General features: G+C 31.0%; 1 long non-coding RNA gene across 1 annotated transcript; it reads left to right on the top strand.

Moving 5' to 3' along the window:
* On the top strand, window positions 10,909-12,251 carry LOC18598810. The gene is made up of 2 exons (XR_001927855.1): window positions 10,909-11,685; window positions 12,021-12,251. It is a non-coding gene; the product is annotated as an uncharacterized LOC18598810 (long non-coding RNA).

An 18,479-nucleotide genomic window follows, 5' to 3' on the forward strand; every position in this document is an offset into this window, starting at 1 on the left:
AAAGAATATATGCTTCGGTTCTCAAAGAACACCGAAAGAAGGCAATTGACATTGGGAAAGTTGTAAAGATATTGATCCGTGTTCATAAGAGGGTTTCAGAAGCTGATTGGGTGGAATCTTACATTCCAGGAAGGAAAGTGGATTGGTTCAAGTCAATCTCATACTGGAATTATCGATTCGAGGGCCATCCTTATTTAGGGGTGTTTAGGCCTTATTGGACCACGTTTAGTTTAATAGTTGCACACCATGTAGTTAGCCTATCGGTTTAATAGCACTTGGCGCATTAACAAGATTTCCTAACATTTTAGCCTTACCAGGATTCCAAAGTTTTCCCAGGATGTTTCTTTTTGACGGTTAAAATTCGATATTATAAATGATTAGGTTACAAGAATCTTCTTCCTTTTGTTCCTTTTCCGCCATTTTGTTTGAAGTAGTACACCTGTATAAGGGTAAAATGACAACTTTATCTGCCAATGCATCTCAGGGCTCTTTTATAAATGATTGAGGTAATATTATATTGAAGCAAACTGCAGTGAAGTGAAAAAGGTCTCTCTTTACATTTGTGTAGGTTCTTTTGTAAAGATGTGTGGAAATATTATACTCAAATAAATTGCGGAATACGATATAAAAGGTTAAAACGTTTAGATTCAGCGGCGGAGCCTCTCAAGGGATGGGGGCCTACACCCCTCAAAATTTTTAAAATTTTTTTCATATTATATAAAATTTTTAATTTTTTTTATAAATTCTCTAAATGATCTCTTTAAAATAATTTTTTATTTAATAATTAATAAAAATAAAAAATAACAAAATGATTCCATTTACTTGACTCAGTTTTAAATTTTTTTGTAGTTTATATTATTATTATTGTTATGAATATTTTTGTGAATATCCATTTATGTTATCTATATCTAGATTTGGATGTAAATTAGATTAGATGAATATTAGGATTTAATTCATCTAATCTCTTAGTATTATCTTTATCTTGTAAATTCAATCTAAATAAAGAGTTGTTAGCCTATAAATAGGCCCATTCACTTCATTTGTAAAGATACACTTGAATAAAATCTTCTTACTCCCTCTATATACTTTCCTTCCTTCTAAATATTTTCTCTTATAATTGTTCTTTTAGATGGGTCCTCAAAGGAGGTTAGGAATATATGTTGGATACGAATCTCCATTTGTAATTAAATATCAAGAATTATCAATAGGAGATTTATTCATGACAAAGTTTGTCAATTGTCATATTGATGAAACAATTTTTCCAACATTAGGGGGAGAAAATAAGTAGCTGCAAAAGAAAATTTCTTAGAATGAATTATTATTATCTAGTTTTGATCATCGCATAAATCAATACGAACTTGAAGTTCAAAAGATAATTATTTTGTAAAATATAGTAAATCAGTTACCAGATGTATTTACTGACCTAAAGAGAATAATTAAATCTTATATACCAGCTGCAAATGCTATTATTAGCATTAATGTCCTTGTAGGACAAGGCACGCCAGAAGCGTTGAGACCAATCAGTTCCAAAGATAAAATCCTTGAAAAAGAAAAGGAATAAATATATAAGATGGTTAGAAAACGGAAGTAGAAACTCTAGAAGAGACCCTTGACATAATTTAAAAAAATTTCAAAAGAAATTCAAGTACCTGAAATCAGTAAAAATAAAGAGATCTCAATCAATTATGTCATAACGGGAAAAGATGGAAGCGATAAATAAACATCGACGATATTTTGTATATAATATAGAGCTCAATATTATGAAAGAAAAGCGAGGATCTTGAACTTATATGTAGACATAGAAATGATTGGCCAATGTGAAAAGACGCAATCAAAGTGGAATTGAATTTAATTGCAAAATGTGAAGTTTTAGAACCTATAGTCCGTACACCAAATGATGTAAAACCAGTGGGATATAAATGAGTATTTGTGCGGAAATGAAATGAGAAAAATGAGATTATGAAATATAAAGCACGGCTTGTCGCACAAAGTTTTCTCTAAAGATCTAATATTAGAGATGAAGAGATATTCTTTGTGGTGGATACAATTACAAATCTATATTAACTAGTCTGGTAATAAATGAGAAAATTAAAATACGTCTAATGAGTATAGCTACATCCTATTTATATGGCTCACTAGATAACGATATCTATATGAAAATCCTTGAAGGATTTAAGTTGCTTGAATCACAAAATTTGAATTCTCGATAAATTTATTCAATCAAATTAAATAAATATGTATACGGATTAAAACAATCTAGACACATGTGGTATAATCGCCTTAGTGCATATTTATTGAAAAAAAGGCTATAGAAATAATCCTATATGCCCATGTATGTTATAAAAGGGTTTAGATATGAATTTATTATAATTGCTGTCTATGTTGATGACTTGAATATTGTTGAAACTCCTGAAAAGTTATTAAAAATCGTAGATTACTTAAAGAAAGAATTTGAGATGAAAGACCTTGAAAAAATAAAGTTTTGTGTGGGTTTTTAGATTGAACACTTGACAAATTGAATTTTTGTCCTTCAATCTAATTGTATAGCAAAAGTGCTAAAACAATTTATATAAAGAAAACATATCCATTGCGTTCACTAATGGTTGTAAGGTCACTAGATATAAAAAAAGAAAAAAGACTCTTTTCGACCTCATGAAGATAATGAAGAATTTCTTTGTCCTGAAGTACTGTATCTTATTACAATTGGAACACTAATGTATCTTGCTAGCAATATATGACTTGATATATTAATTGCTGTGAATTTATTAGTAAGATATAGTTCTTCTTTAACTCGAAGACATTGGAATGAAATTAAACATATACTTCGATATCTCTGAGGAATAATGGATATAAGCTTATATTATTCAAATGCATAAAAACAAAATTTAATTAGTTATGTAAATGCAGGATATTTATCTGATCCACACAAAGCTTGATCCTAGAGAGGTTACTTGTTCACATATGGAGGTACGACTATTTCACGATATTTTATAAAACAAACTATAGTTGCTACTTCTTCTAACCATGTAAAAATTTTAGCAACTCATGAGCAAATCATGAATGTGTCTAGTTAAGATCTGTAACTCAACATATTCGAGAAATGTGTGGTTTGTCAACCAAGAAGGAAATTCCAACAACATTATATGAGGATAATACTGCTTGCATAGCATAGCTAAAGGAATGATATATTAAAGGCCATCGAACAAAACATATAATTCGCCAAAATTCTTCTTTACTCATGATATCCAAGAAAAGGGTGAAATAAGTGTTCAACAAATTCAACTAAGTAACAATCTAGCAGATTTGTTCACTAAAGCCCTTCTTACTGCAACATTTGAAAAGTTGAAATGCATCATTTTAAATATCTCTATCATGTAGTCATTAGGGGAGCAAAATATGCACTGTACTCTTTTCTTTCATCAAGGTTTTTTCCACTGAGTTTTTCTTAATAAAGTTTTTAATGAGACAGTATTTCAAAAGCGTATTCTTGAAAAGATTATGTACTCTTTTTCATTCACTCAAATTTTTTCCCGTGAAGTTTTTTTGTTGTAAGGTTTTAACGAGGCATATTTTTAATACAATGGATATTCAAGGGGGAGTGTTATGAATATTTTTGTAAATATCCATTTATGTTATCAATATCTAGATTTAGATGTAAATTAGATTGGATGAATATTAGGATTTAATTCATCTAATCCCTTAGTATTATCTTTATCTTGTAAATTCAATCTAGATAAGGAGTTGTTAGCCTATAAATAGACCTCTTCACTTTATTTGTAAAGATACACTTGAATAAGATCTTCTTACTCCCTCTAAATACTTTCTCTTATATTTCTCTTATAGTTGTTCTTTTAGATTTATTTCATAAAAATTCTTTATATTTATTTATTTATTTCTATTTTATTTACTCATATTGTCACGACTCGGAACTCCCATCAAGCTCGTGACAACCGCCGCGACATCTCGATCGACATTTATTACCCGGAATGTCAACCGGAACCCCGCAAGGCTTTAATATCAGCTTCTCATTTCCCCTGTGGCTAACTGTTTCCAAATACCACATTCTAAAAGATTTTAAACTGTTTCCAACTTAAACAAATAAAATAATAATTTTCGTCTCACAGGGGTATTTTGGTCATTTATCCCAAAAATCTCAAAATCATCTAAAAATATAGTATGTAAGTGGAAAACACATATTTCATAATCAAAAATAATTTGGGATGTCTAAAACATTAGTTTAAAATGGAATTATGACTGTCATAATAAAATAAAAATATTAAATAAAATATTCAATTTTCACATAAAACGATATTTTAAGAACACTGCATAAATAATTTTTATAGCGTAAAAACAAAATAAATTCTTACATACCGTAATACAGATAACCAAAGTATAGAATTTAATTTACAGTGACACGTGGGCCCACGAATGACTAAAAGTGTCAAAAGAAATGAACCTACAGTCTTTGGATGTGGTAAGTTCAACTGTAATCCTCGTCGATATCAGTTATCTACAATATATTCTGAGCCTAAAATGGGTGAAAATGAGGGTGGTGAGATTATAAAATCCTAGTGAGTAAACAAACATCACTCAAAATATCTAAAGTCGAGTAAAAGGAGACTATTAAAACATTTCATCAAACTGTGATTTATCATCTTTCAACTTACTTCAACCAAATGAAATCAATTTATTTAAAGCAAGTAATCAGTATGGCTTATGAATTTCTTAAAAAGCTTGGCTCATACCAAAAATTATTATCATACTCAGTTATCTGGGATACCTTGGCTGAGGGCTATCCCAACTGAGTCCGCCAAGGCTATTAGAAAGTCATGTTTTTATTTTGAAAACATAGCTGTTCCTTGGCGTTGGCCGAGTTCCCCTTCACGTGGTGGTTTAGCGTGAAGTGAACTCTAAAAGTTATACCTCAGGAGTTACCCTACTCGTCTCTCCAACCGAGGTAAAAATATAACAGGATTCCGTGCCCCTCTAATAGGCTAGTCCATAGAATTCAGCCCACTGCAGCAGGTCAAACCCACCATACAATAAAATTTTGACAGCATGACAGGGCTAATATATTACTACCCAGCCTGCAAGGGTAAAATAAAATAATTCATACAATTCATAAAAAACACAACCCAGCCAGTCATGCCAATACAATAGCATAAGCCATTAATTCAATTTTAAATTTACAACATATTAGTGGTCTCCAATTACTCTATTTTCAAAATCGTTATTTCGTTTCAAGACAATTTATAAAATATTTTCATTTAAACTCATTTGGTTTACAAAACATAAAAATTTACCATTTGAACTCATTTTCATAAAATTCACCAAAACCGAATAAAAACATACTTTAGATAATTAAAATGATGGTAAGGTTACTCACCGTGTCTAGAGTGGGGATTTTCGAAATACTCAAACTACTGGTCCTCGGGTGTAATTCTCTTGCCTTTATCGAAGGACTCACCACATTGACACAGTACAAAATAGAGGAATTCACCACATTGGTACTAAATTGAAATTAAACTAATTTAGACTACTAATGCTTGATATGGAATGCAAAAATATCTAAATTTTTGCTTAAATACGGTGCTAGCCTATTTCGATCTTTTACCCGATAAATCGATATACGCGTCCGTTTAAACTCCAAATTAATTTTTTTCAGTTTCTATACCTCAATTGCACCCAAATTGACTTAATATCCCTCAGTGTAGTGCAAATTATCAGTCTCGATAGTAAATTACGAAAATACCCCTAGTGGGTAAAATTTTATATTTTTGCTCTGAAAATTCTCATTATTTTTCTAGGCTCATAATTCATCATTATTCATCATAATTCCTCAAATAAACATCAAGATCAGCAGCCAATATTCTCCTAGAAATTTTGGCATAATGGGTTTCAATGGGAGAAAATTATATCTATAGCTTATTTTTGCTATATTTCAATATAACTTAACTAAAATCACTTAATTCAATTAAAATCAACCAAAAATCAAGCTCAAAACTCATCCATGGAGGTTTGGCCAGCATGGGTGTCTATACCCACTTTCTAATTTTGCATGAAAATGAGAAAAAAATGCATGGGTAGTGAAAATCACAAGGAAAATCAATGAAATTTAACTTTTTAATGCTTGATTTCTTGATTTCTCTTGATTTTCCCCAAATTTTCAGGTAGGGTTCTTATTTATTTTTTTCCCCCCTTTTCTCCCCTGGTTTGGACAGCTGAAGAAGATGAGAATTCTGGAATTTTTACCTTTTTAAAGGTTAAAATAATATAATATTATTTTATTTATTTTTTTAATGTTTTATTAATTCCTTAAATTCTAGCCATCCATTTGTTTCCAAATTTTCACCATACACTTGTCCCACATATCCATAGCTTAGATAAAATTCTCAGACTTATCCAAAGTCTTGGTGGAGTAATTTTTGAAATTTACACTTTTACCCCGTAAAAGTCAAAAATTACATTTTTGCCCCAAAAACTGAAAAATTGCCCATAGATATATTTTTCATCCCTTATACTCATACCATTCTACAATTTGTCAAATTTGATCTAAATTCTCTCAAAATCTCAAATTTTNCAAATTTTATCCGCGGGTGGCAAAATTACGATTTTGCCCCTACACTCTAGAAATCACTGGAATTAAACTTTTTCACTGCCAAACCCTCAAATTATACTCCAATACTCAAATCATACTCCAATAAGTCAAATGGGGCCAAAAAATTTTTTTTCTAAAAATTCTCATTGTGTCCCTGGGTGGCAAATGACCATTTTGCCCCTAGATAGTAAAAATTTTGATTTGACTCCAAATTGATCCTCGAACTCCAAATCACCATATTAAACCATTCTGGGACTTTAAAATTCTTAATTTTATTTTAAATTCTCTATTTGATCTAGTTCGAGGCTTAAATTAACTTAATTGTACCATTTAGTACATTGTCGTTTTTTAACGATTTTTCTTTCGAGGCTTTCCAAGTATGCAAGCATATTGTCAATCATATGAATGACATGGAAAGTATTTTATAAGGTCGGGCTTGACACATATGTTTTAAATCTTCATAGATTTTCTTCCATAAATTTCTATGAACCATCAATCATATTTTTTTTTCTTTTTTATTATGTCATATGTGTGTTCTATCTTACACTTCTCATGTTTTTCTTTTTTCTGTTATTTGGATTTTATTTTTAATTATTTTAATCTTTAAAAATTAATAAATTATTATGTAATTCTCAATTATAAATTGCAATGTTGTACTGTTACTTAGAATTTCATCAATGTATCATTTTCATTCAGAATAACCAATGTGTTCTGTTATATAAGTTGCAAACTTTAAATAACAAAGATATACATACAAATTGATAGAAGGAAATGATTGTATTTCTTTCAATTCAATTTTATTTATTATATATTTTTAATGACTCTCAACATAATATTTTTATTTAATAATTAATTTTAATCCTCAAATCGTTTGATAAAATTAGAGTCATTATGATTAGCATATTATTAGTTAAGCATAGCAAATAAATTTTAACATAAAATGTTAAGCCTATCGAATTTTTAAAAAATAAAAGTAAGTCTAAAAACCCAAATCCATTAAGTTTTAATATAAATCTAAATCTATCATAACATATTAGATCTTAACAGTCCAACTCAAGATTATCATAACATAGTATATCTCAAAAGTTCAACCTAATAACCCAATATGTTAATTAGCAATTTAAGAAGCAAATAGAAAAAAAAAGAGAGTTTATTAAAAAAGCTACCTATTTCATGTAAAACACATAAAGTAAAAAGGCAATTCATTTGAGTTTGAAAAATTGTTTTCTCTTCCACTCTTGGGAGTGGAGAGCGAGAGAGACTTCTTTCATAGTTATATATATATGATACCATCATTACTGTTAATGTGTATTTTTTTGTATATCAAATGTCTTGTGAATTTTACTTAATCTTGTAAATCAGAAAGAATTAAATTATATATAAAGTTCTTTTTGACTGTTTAGTGTCTCTTTCTATTTGACATCTTTTTTAAAAATCTTCTAGCTCTACCGTTGTTTAGATTTGAGATTTCAGTTTAGAGCTCTCACGTTCGAATTACTTTTCTTTATGTAACTTGAAAAAAGGAAAAAAAAATGGACAGAAAGTTTAATAATATTGAATACATTAGAACTTGAATTGTGTTGTAGGTTAAAAAGTCGAAATACTATGGGAGGAAAGGTAGGGGCTAACCCAACGTGGTGGTAAGATTAACGGTAGTTGTTTTTTAGTTTTTAATTTTTATTATTATATTATAAAATTTGAAATTATAAATTTATAATTTTATATAATTATTCTTTAATTACTTTCATGTTAAATTATGAATCCCCTCCTAATAATAGTAGTAGAGAATGAATGAAATACAAATACCGCTCAAGAGTAGCACAAGCAGTGCAGTGGGGAGCCGGGAAGAGTTAGTAGCAACCAGTAGCCAGAAATGTGGCAAAAGGGGCTCAACTAACGCAGCTAGTGAATAAGAAGGGGTTTGTGACAAAACCCCGACCCAAAACTATCTACAACATTTCAATATTAGCCTAGCGGTTGGATATTTTTAACTTTTCTTGTTACTTTACTAATAATTTTTTATTTTATTTTGAGAAAAAAATAAATAATAAATCAACCAAGAAAACAAATAAAATTAAATAAAACTAATATAATGTTAGAATTAAATTCTTACACATAATTGGAAACTTGGAATTGAGACTTAAAAAAAATTTTAAAATATCTCGTATTTATCATTGAAACAAATCTTTTGAACCATAAGCCTGATAGGATCTAAAATCATTATTTCATTGAATATAAAAGAAAATTTATCTTTTAAGTTGCTTCTATAATTAACCTCTTAACAAAACCATTGGTTCTATCTCTAATCGGGTTGTACCCTCCTTTGAACGAAGGTTCAAGGGTTTCGATCTATACCTCTATATTAAAAGATGTCGGAAGTTGACAAGTGGAAGCTTTAGAGGGTGACAAGTGGCAATTTCTTATACTTCTTTGAATTGTTTGTTAAGCCCGTGCAAAGTTTGCAAGCTTATAACTCCAGGTGCAAAGTTGTGACTCCAGATGGGCTATATTCCTGAATTTTGAGCTGGGCTTTTAGGACTTCGATGCGGCCTACATGGCCCAATCATTTCAGTGGGATTGTTTTGCACTTGTCTTATGTTTTCCTTTCCTCCATCCGCCTCATTCTTTCTTTCATTTACCTTTGTTCATTCTCTCTGTCTCCAGTGACGTTTGAGTTTTTGGTTTTTGGAGATTTGTAGCGAATGGCTCTGGTTTGTACTGGCGATAGACGTGGCTTTAGTGCCATGTTTCGCTTTTTAAGCTTGTCTTCTCGATGTCAATTATGGGTCTTCAATTGTCTTTATTGGGATTGTTTAGGGGGTTTCCGAGGGATTATTCAATCTGTGATTTTCTTCTTCCTTTTGTTTGTTCTTTTTCCTACTGTTTGTGTTTTTACTTTTACCAACTATGGTTTTATGCGTGCTTGAGTTTACTGCTTCAATTTCGCATTTTTGAGCTCGGAACCATTTATCTGGTTTGAGTATTTTCCTGTTTCGCCATCTGTGCTTTTATATTTTCCTGTATTTTTTTAGCCCATTTGTCTCTTTTGATGTTTTGTTTTTGGACAAATTGTGAGCTTTTATTGAAGGTTTTGAATAACCAGATTTGAAACTTTATTGATTCGGTTAAGCATAAGTTGATTCGATTAAGCATGTTCAAGTCATTGTTGAATATTCAAAATCTGAATTTTATTTGGATACTTTTGTCTCTATGCCTTTAGTGTTTAGTCATTAATTCACCGCAACTGATATTTCTTTTGCTGCTAGCCTATTTTAATTGTAGAAAACAGATCTTGAGTTTGCATTTGTAACCTAACCTGTTAGCATTAGTTGATTAACCTCTGAAGCCTAAGTTTTTATATTCTAGAAGTAATTACTCTAATGATTCGATGGTTTATGTTTTGTTTGTGCAACATGATACACAGTTTTTTTGCTTATATGTTCTGCTTAATGGTGGGTTAAAGATGTCTTTTTATAAATGTTTCATCTGTTTCTTGAGTTGCAATTGAAATGTATCATTGGCTGTAAATATTGGTTCTATCAGCTTTCGGAATGGATTTTTTTATTAATTTAAGTTTTTTAATTGATTTATTCTCTATTTTTTTTTGTTTTGCTGGAGACTTGGATAAAGAAATTGATTATTCAAATGAGGTTAAGTTCTCCGTTAGGTTTTCTTTATGATTATTTATTATCATTTATATGTGCTGTAACATCCCGTATCTTGGAGTGATAGTTGATACGATGTTGGGGACGAGATTAAACCAATTGAGGCCAATTAAGGCGTTTAAAAATGGTAAAAAATGAAAGGAATATTTTAAAATAATAATATTTTATTAGAATTAGAATTATGGAGTAAAAAGGAGTTATAGAGCTATATCGGGGTAAATTAATATATTTTGAAATCCTAGAAATTAAGTGAAAAATTTTAAGATAAAATAATATTATTTTAATAAAATATTATTAAAATAATATTAAAATCATTTTTACGTGATGATGGCTTTCTTCTCATAATTTATGCGTCAAGCTTAAATGGGGGAGTTGTGACTAGGATTAGTTGACTTAATGAATAAAATATTATTTTATTCATTCTATGTTATTATTTAAATAATTAAGTTTTAGTGTCATGAGTACAAATGAAAATATATATGAGCCAGCAACAATGAAAATATAGTTGATTGATTGAGAAAATAAAGATGTGTAGAGTAATGAAATAATGCATGTGAAGTTATTATTACATGCAAATGATTGCATGCAAAAAGGGTGATGTAAGTGGGACACATGTGAGACTCTCATCTGTGAAGTAAATAAAAGAGAAAGAATAAATCTTGTTGCATGAAGAGTGATTGGTGCATGTGATGGCCAAATGAAGTAAAAAAGGGGTAAAATGCATGAAAGATTATTGGGTGTAAATAAGGTTGATTAAATATAAAAGAATGTAAGAATGGTAGGATATTGGTCATTGAGAGTGGCGGTTGGATAAGGATAACGAGGGAAGGATATTCAACCAATAATGGAAAGGGAAGATTGGTGCATGAAAAATTATTGGATAGTAGAGTGGAATAATAGGATGCATAAAGGAGCAAAAGGTAGTAAATAACAAAAGGAAAAAGGAAAGACAAGGAAAGCTTAGAGAACTTTGGCAAAAACCGCACCTTAGAGAAAGAAGAAGAAGAGAATTTAGTCTTTGTAAAGCTCTACTCGAAAGGAAGAGAGAAAAGAGAAGAAAACAGACATTCAAGGGAAGGCTCATTTTTGGAGAAAATCTAACGAAATCGTGAGGTTTCCTTTCCTTTACTTTGTTGAGTCTTGACATCTCATCACTCAAAGAGAACTTTGGAGATTTGGAGATGTGTGGCTTGATTTCATGATTCAAGTGAGGAAAGGCAAGAATTGTGATTTTAGTTTAAGTATGTTTTGAAAACTAATTAGTAACATTGGGAAATGTTTATGGCAGCAAAGGTTTCTAAGATTTGAAAGAACTAGATGCATGCATGTTATCAACCTTTGGTTAAATGGTGGATTTAAGCCTTGATGATCAAAACTTAGAGACATATTGGAGATGCATGAAAAGTCCAAGCTATTTTAAAGGTAAGCGTGCAATGCGAATGGATTGTGCTATCTTAGATTCGGCTAGGAAGAATGTTTATACTAGTTGTAAGTTTTGATGTTGTGTGAATGTAATGCTTTGAAGAAAGTAAGGGATAGAGGATTATTGATAACTCTATGATATAGAGTTATTTGAGCTTAATTTTGATAATAATTTGGGTTAATTCTTGTAGTAATGCATAAAAATTAGTATGTTTTATTTAATTATTTTAAATTAGTTATTTTAGGTGAGTCAATCTAATTTTGATTAATTTTATGCTTAATTTGTGTTAATATGGTTAAGATAGATTGTTATTGATTTAATTGTGTTTTTGTAGGTGTTTGATGAAAGAAGAATTTTATGGAAGAAGGAGAGCAATTTTAAAGTGTAGACTTTCAATACACATATTTTTGTATTTTGGCCATAACTTTCTCTACAGAGCTCTAAATGAAGCAATTCTTAGACCACTGGAAAGATAAGAGAAAGATCTACAACTTTTATGTTTACCACTTCACCCAGTTTGACTTGTAGAATGGTTAAAAATCTTATTGAAATTGACATAATGCAGTAGTCTTAGAGCAATTATGATTTCTGTTAATTAATTGGGCAAGGCTACGACTTACATAGTTTGATGAGGAAATACTAGCTGAAATTGGCTTCTTTTTTCACCCAACTTGACCTAACTTCAAAGCCTATAAAACCAACCTTTCGGAGGACTTAAGGAAGAAACACCAGATTAACAGCTAAGAGTCAAGCTGCAAAGTCAGTGAAGCTAAGAAGAATTTGCATGATTCAAGGAGATTTGGAGATCAAGAATAAAATTCTTGAGTTTTTCTATATTTTCTTTTATTCTCTTATTTTCTTGGTTTGGTTCTTAATGTTTAGATTTTATTCAATGATGTATGACTTGATGAGGAACTAAATTTTTAATCTAAGATTATGATTGAACTCAATATATAGTTTGAATTATTTATCTCTCTTTTACTTATATTTGATAGATTTAGGTTGTTTATTTTATTATGTTCCTAATGCTTCTAATTGTCTGATCACCAATTAGATTGAATTAAAAACCTAAGTTAAACCTTGACGAAAGAGATTTAGGTAGACCTTGAATAGAATAACGTACGATCGAATACACTTAATTGATTAGGTGGTTTGATTTGCATATAGGGTAGACATACACTTATAAGCCATACGAGTCAGGATTAGAGTACAAACTTAATGAATCTTCTTCAATATAATTTGCATAGACATATTGTAAATTAATTGGGAAAGGTTATTTTATGAGAAACTCGATAGAGACTTGTAAATAATTTAGGACTCTAGATTATCAACTTACTCCATTAACTAAGTTAAGAGAGAGAGACAATAATTAGATGAAATATCGAGTGATATCATAATCTTAGGTCTTATAAAACCCGACCCTATAAATACATGTCATGACATACATGCACTGAGTAGCATGTTATTATGCTAGGAAAGCACCTAAGAAAAGACGAAACCCGATATCGTACCTAACGGTACACTTGAGTTGATTTAACCTCGAACTAGTTCAAATAGGAATTGTAGGATGAAATTTAATATTTTATAGTCCAGGAATGACTAAAAATTATTGTTCGGAGTTCGAGGGTTCATTTGGGGTAAAATTGGAAATTTTGATATTCAAGGGCAAAATCGTCATTTTACCACCTAAGATAATAATTTGATCATGGAGTGAAATTTTTGACCAAGATTAACTATTTGGAGTATAATTTAATGATAGGAAGTGAAAAAGTTTAATTCTGGTGATTTTTGGAGTGTAGGGGCAAAATCGTAATTTTGCCACCCACGGACAAAATTTGAGATTTTGAGAGAATTTAGATCAAATTTGACAAATTGGAGAATGGTATGAGTATAAGGGATGAAAAATATGTCTATGGGCAATTTTTCAATTTTTGGGGCAAAAATGTAATTTTTGACTTTTACGGGGGCAAAAGTGTAAATTTCAAAAATTACTCCACCGAGACTTTGGATAAGTCTGAGAATTTTATCTAAGCTATGGATATGTGGGACAAGTGTATGGTGAAAATTTGGAAACAAATGGATGAAATTTTAAAAATGGGCCAATGGGAAAGTGACACGTGGCATTTTTTTAATGAAATAATATTATTTTAATGAAAAGTCAGCCCATTTAAACCCCATTTTAAGTGCTGGCCGGCCATAAGGAAGAACAAGAGAGGAAATAGAGAGGAAAGGAAGAAAAAAAGAAAAACCAAAGAGAAACAAGAAAATTCAAAGGGAAATTCGCGGTTTTCGACCGTTTACGCGTCTAACGGTAAGATTTTTCGATTTTAGCTTGATTTCTACCTTTCCTATGCCTTTATTTCCATTTAGCATGCTTGAGGAGAGAGATCAAAAAGTGATATCAAGGGCTGGACGAAATTCTAGGGGAGAGAAATTGAAATTTTTAGGTTTTGATTTTTAGTTAAATTGATAGTTTTAGTTAGTTAAATGTGTTTAGAAATTAAATTGGGCAAGAAATCATTAAATTTTCACAATACCCACTCTTGGCTGGATGCTCAATGCTGTACAATGATGATGAATTGATTTTATTCTAAGGAAAATGAAGAGAAAATGATGAAAAACGATTAAACGTGATAGAAAAACAAAGTAGAAAATTAACCGAGTTAATGTCCCATTTTTGGCCGAATTTTCCAAGGAAGGGAGTGAGCTGATTTTGTTGTTTTTAGAAGGTTATTGGCTGATATTTAATGGTTAGAAATGTTGGAGAGAGAATGGGATGATTTAGAGCTAAAATGGAGCGCGTTAGCAATTTATCGGGCAAAGTGCCAAAAATAGGTTAATACCGCGTTTAAGCCGTTTTAGGCTATTGCATTTCATACCATGCATTAGTATAGGATTTAAGTTAATTATATAGTGATTTAGCATCAATGTGATGAATTGTGTAAATTTTTGTAATGTGTCTAGGAGGAGAGCCTTCCGGAAAAGGCAAAGAAGTCGTACCCGACGAGTAGTGATCGGGGCGCTTAGAAAGCTTTTAGTTTGTACAAACGGTGAGTAAACTTATTATTATTGTAAATTATCTAGAGTTTATTTTTAAATGCCCTTTATGTATTTTATGAAATGAAAACGAGATTAAAACGGGATTTTTGATGTTTTAGGAATAAATGTGACAAATAAAAATATATTGTATTGATTATGAAATTGAGTAATTGGAGGCTGCAAATTGACTTGAAAAATATATATTTTCCTAGGAATGGCTTATGAGAAATGAGTATATGTGGCTATATTTTGTGAGTGCATTGGGAAATTTATGTAAGTTGTTTTTACTATGCAGGCTGGATAAATAAATAAAAGCCACGTTATACTGTCGAAATTTTATTAAAATTGGTGGGTTAGTCACTGCAGTGACGGGTTTCCGTGGACTGCCTATTAGAGGGGCACGGTAAACCCAGTTATATAGTTACTCCGGTTGTAGAGGCGAGGAGGGTAACTCCTGGGGTAGTATTAGAGCTCACTTCACGTCGAACCCCCACGTGAATGTGTAACTCGGCCAACGCCAAGGAACGGCTGGTTTTAAAAATAAAAATGTGTTTCACGTGTGAATATTTTAACACCCTTGGCGGACTCGGTTAGATGCCTCGGCCAAGGTATCCCCGAGGATTAGTTTTGGCTTGAGCCTTGTTTTAATAAAAGACATAAGCCTTAACAACTGTTTTGGTAAATTACAAATATTTTATGGTTTAAGAAATAAATTGAAAACATTATGAAATGGGTTGAAATTTGTTGTTTAAACTTGCCTCCATTTTACTCGCCTTTAGATATTTATGATAATGTCTGTTTACTCATTGGGATTGCAAAATCTCACCCAACTCCTTTCCACCCATTTCAGGTTCAGTATAGACTGTAGATAGCTGATCTCATCGAGGACTACCATTGGATCTGCATTTTCCAAACCGTAGGTTCACAGTCCTCTTTACTTTTGTTTATTCGGGGGCCCTTTTGTTATTGTAAATTAAATTAAATATTTTGGCTTTCTGTATTTCAGTATGTATAAATTTATTTAGCTTTTACGTTATAAAAATTATTCACGTATAACTCTATAAATGTTGTTTTATAAGAAAATAGAATATTTTCCTTAATATTTCTTTTATTTTCTTATTATATTCAAATAACCGTAATTTCGTTTTAAATGAAGATTTTAGACTTTTAAACTCATTTTGAACATGAATTATGTGTTTTGTACTTGTATATTACGTTTTAGCCAGTTTTGAAATTTTTGAGAAAAAAATGACCAAAATACCCCTGTATGGCGAAAATTTTATTTTGATTGTTTTTGATCTAAAATAGTATATATTCTCTAAAAACTTGATATTTAACAATGATTGCTCACAGGAAAGGAAAGAAACTGATATGTAAGCCTTGTGGGGTTCCGGTTGGCATTCCGGATAATGAGTGTCAATCGGGACGTCGCGACGATTGTCATGGGCCTGAAGGAGGTTCCGGGTCGTGACAGGTCTGGTAGTCATTCACATTTAATAAAGTAAATTTGCATAGATTAGTTTTCGTTATTAGCTTATTAATTTAAATTTTCATTTTTAATTTTAATTGTTTAGATAAAATTAAGATATGTTAATTTTAATAGTTAACTGTAAGGATTAATTCAATTCTCTATGGGATCGACACTCTACTCATCTCTATATTATCTTTACGATACGTACACTTGTGTGAGTAGAAAATTGAACAACAAGGTTTTGGCGCCATTACCGGGGAATTGATTTTAAATTCTTTTTTTGTTAATATTAATACCAAGCATTCTTAATTTTAATATAGACCTTTTTTTTCTTTAACTTTTTTCTTTTTCTAGGTACTTTTGGTCGTTGTATGCGAAGAGCCCAAAATTTGGAAATTGCTCCTTTTGATGCAGAAATCGAAAAAACTTTTCATAGACTTCGAAGGAAAAATGAAAAATTTTTTTGCTTTAAGTAAAACAATGGCTGATCAACAAGAAGAAGAGACCAAGCCTTTAAGGGATTATGCAGTCCCACAACTACAAAATCTCCACTCTAGAGAAAAAGCCTTCAATGGAGGATATGTTCATGCAATTCATGACAAAGACTAATGCATTCATGACAAAGACTAATGCATTCATTCAAAATCAAGCAACTTCAATTAGAAATCTTGAGATACAAGTAGGCCAACTTGCTAGTGCTTTAAATATTAGACCTCAAGGTATCTTACCAAGTGATACTGAACCCAACCCTAGAAGAGAAGGTAAGGAACATTGTATAGCAATCACTCTCCGTAACGGAAAAGAGGTACGTAAAGAGGTAAGTAAGGAATTAAATTCAGAAATTTGAATTCAATCTGATGAAAAAGAAATTGAAAAAGATGCTGAAAAAGAAATTGTAGTTGAAAAATCTGCTAAAAATTCTAAAGAAAAATCACAATCTGCACCCACACCTCCACCACCTTTTCCTCAATGTTTTCAAAAGCAAAAACTTGACAAACAATTCCAAAGATTTCTTGAGGTATTTAAAAAACTGCACATTAATATTCCTTTTGCTGAAGCTTTAGAACAAATGCCAAGTTATTTTAAATTCTTGAAAGACATCTTGACCAAAAAGAGGAAATTGGAAAAGTTTGAGATAGTTGCACTTACTAAAGAGTGTAGTGCTATAATTTAGAATAAACTTCCACCAAAGCTTAAAGATCTAGGGAGTTTTTCTATTCCTTGTACTATTAGTAGTTTTAAAATTTCTAGAGTTTTGTGTGATTTGGGTGTTAGTGCTTCAATAATACCTTTATCTATTGTTAGAAAACTTGGATTTCAAGAGATACAACCCACTACAGTTGCCTTGCAATTAGCAGACAGAACAACCAGGTACCTAATTGGGATTATAGAGGATGTTTTACTTAAAGTTGGGCATTTATATATTCCGGTGGACTTCATTGAGCTCGAGATTGAAGATGACGTTGAAATTCCTCTTATTTTGGGAAGACCATTCTTAGCTACAGTTGGAGCAATTATTGATGTGAAGAATGACAAAATAACTTTTAGAGTTGCAGAGGAGGAAGTGGTGTTCAATTTGTTCAATGTAATTCAATATCCCTATACAGATGGTTGCTATAAAGTGGATTCAGTCAATGAAGGTAAAGGTAAGCCTATTTCACGACCTTCAACAACGCAAGCGCCAACTCTTGAGACAAAACCACCACCGCTTTCCAGCTAGCTTGATTTTGTGGTTGGACAGCAAGTAGTACTTTATGATTCAGAACTCCATCTTTTGCCACGGAATCTTATACCATATTAGGGGAACAAGTTTAAGTGGTAAAGATTCATCCTTATGATGTTATCGAGGTTTAAAGCGGACTTACCGAAACAGTCAAGGTCAACAAAAAAAGTCTCGAGCCGTATAAAGTAGTGAAGAAGGAGGTACCATAGTCAATCTAGTGACTATAAAGAAATGCTTCTTGGGAGGCAACCTAAGCACTCTGACTTGCTTTATTTTATTTTATTTTACTTTTATTTTTATTATTTTAATTATTAAATTATTAACACTTTTTTTATTTGTGCAGGTTCATGTAAAAAAATTTCAAAAAAAATTTCAAGAAAAAAATATATTTCAAAAAAATTTTCATGTAAAAAAAAATTTTTCAAAAAAATTTTCAAAAAAAATTCAAAAAATAAAAAATTCAAAAAAAAAATGTTAAGCCGCGACTCCCACTATGGGAAGCCATGGCTTCTCGGACACAAAAAGACGCAAGCTGCGGCTCTCTCTTAAAGAAAAAAAAA

Source organism: Theobroma cacao, chromosome 5 (assembly GCF_000208745.1).
Source record: "Theobroma cacao cultivar B97-61/B2 chromosome 5, Criollo_cocoa_genome_V2, whole genome shotgun sequence".
NCBI classification, from domain to species: domain Eukaryota; kingdom Viridiplantae; phylum Streptophyta; class Magnoliopsida; order Malvales; family Malvaceae; genus Theobroma; species Theobroma cacao.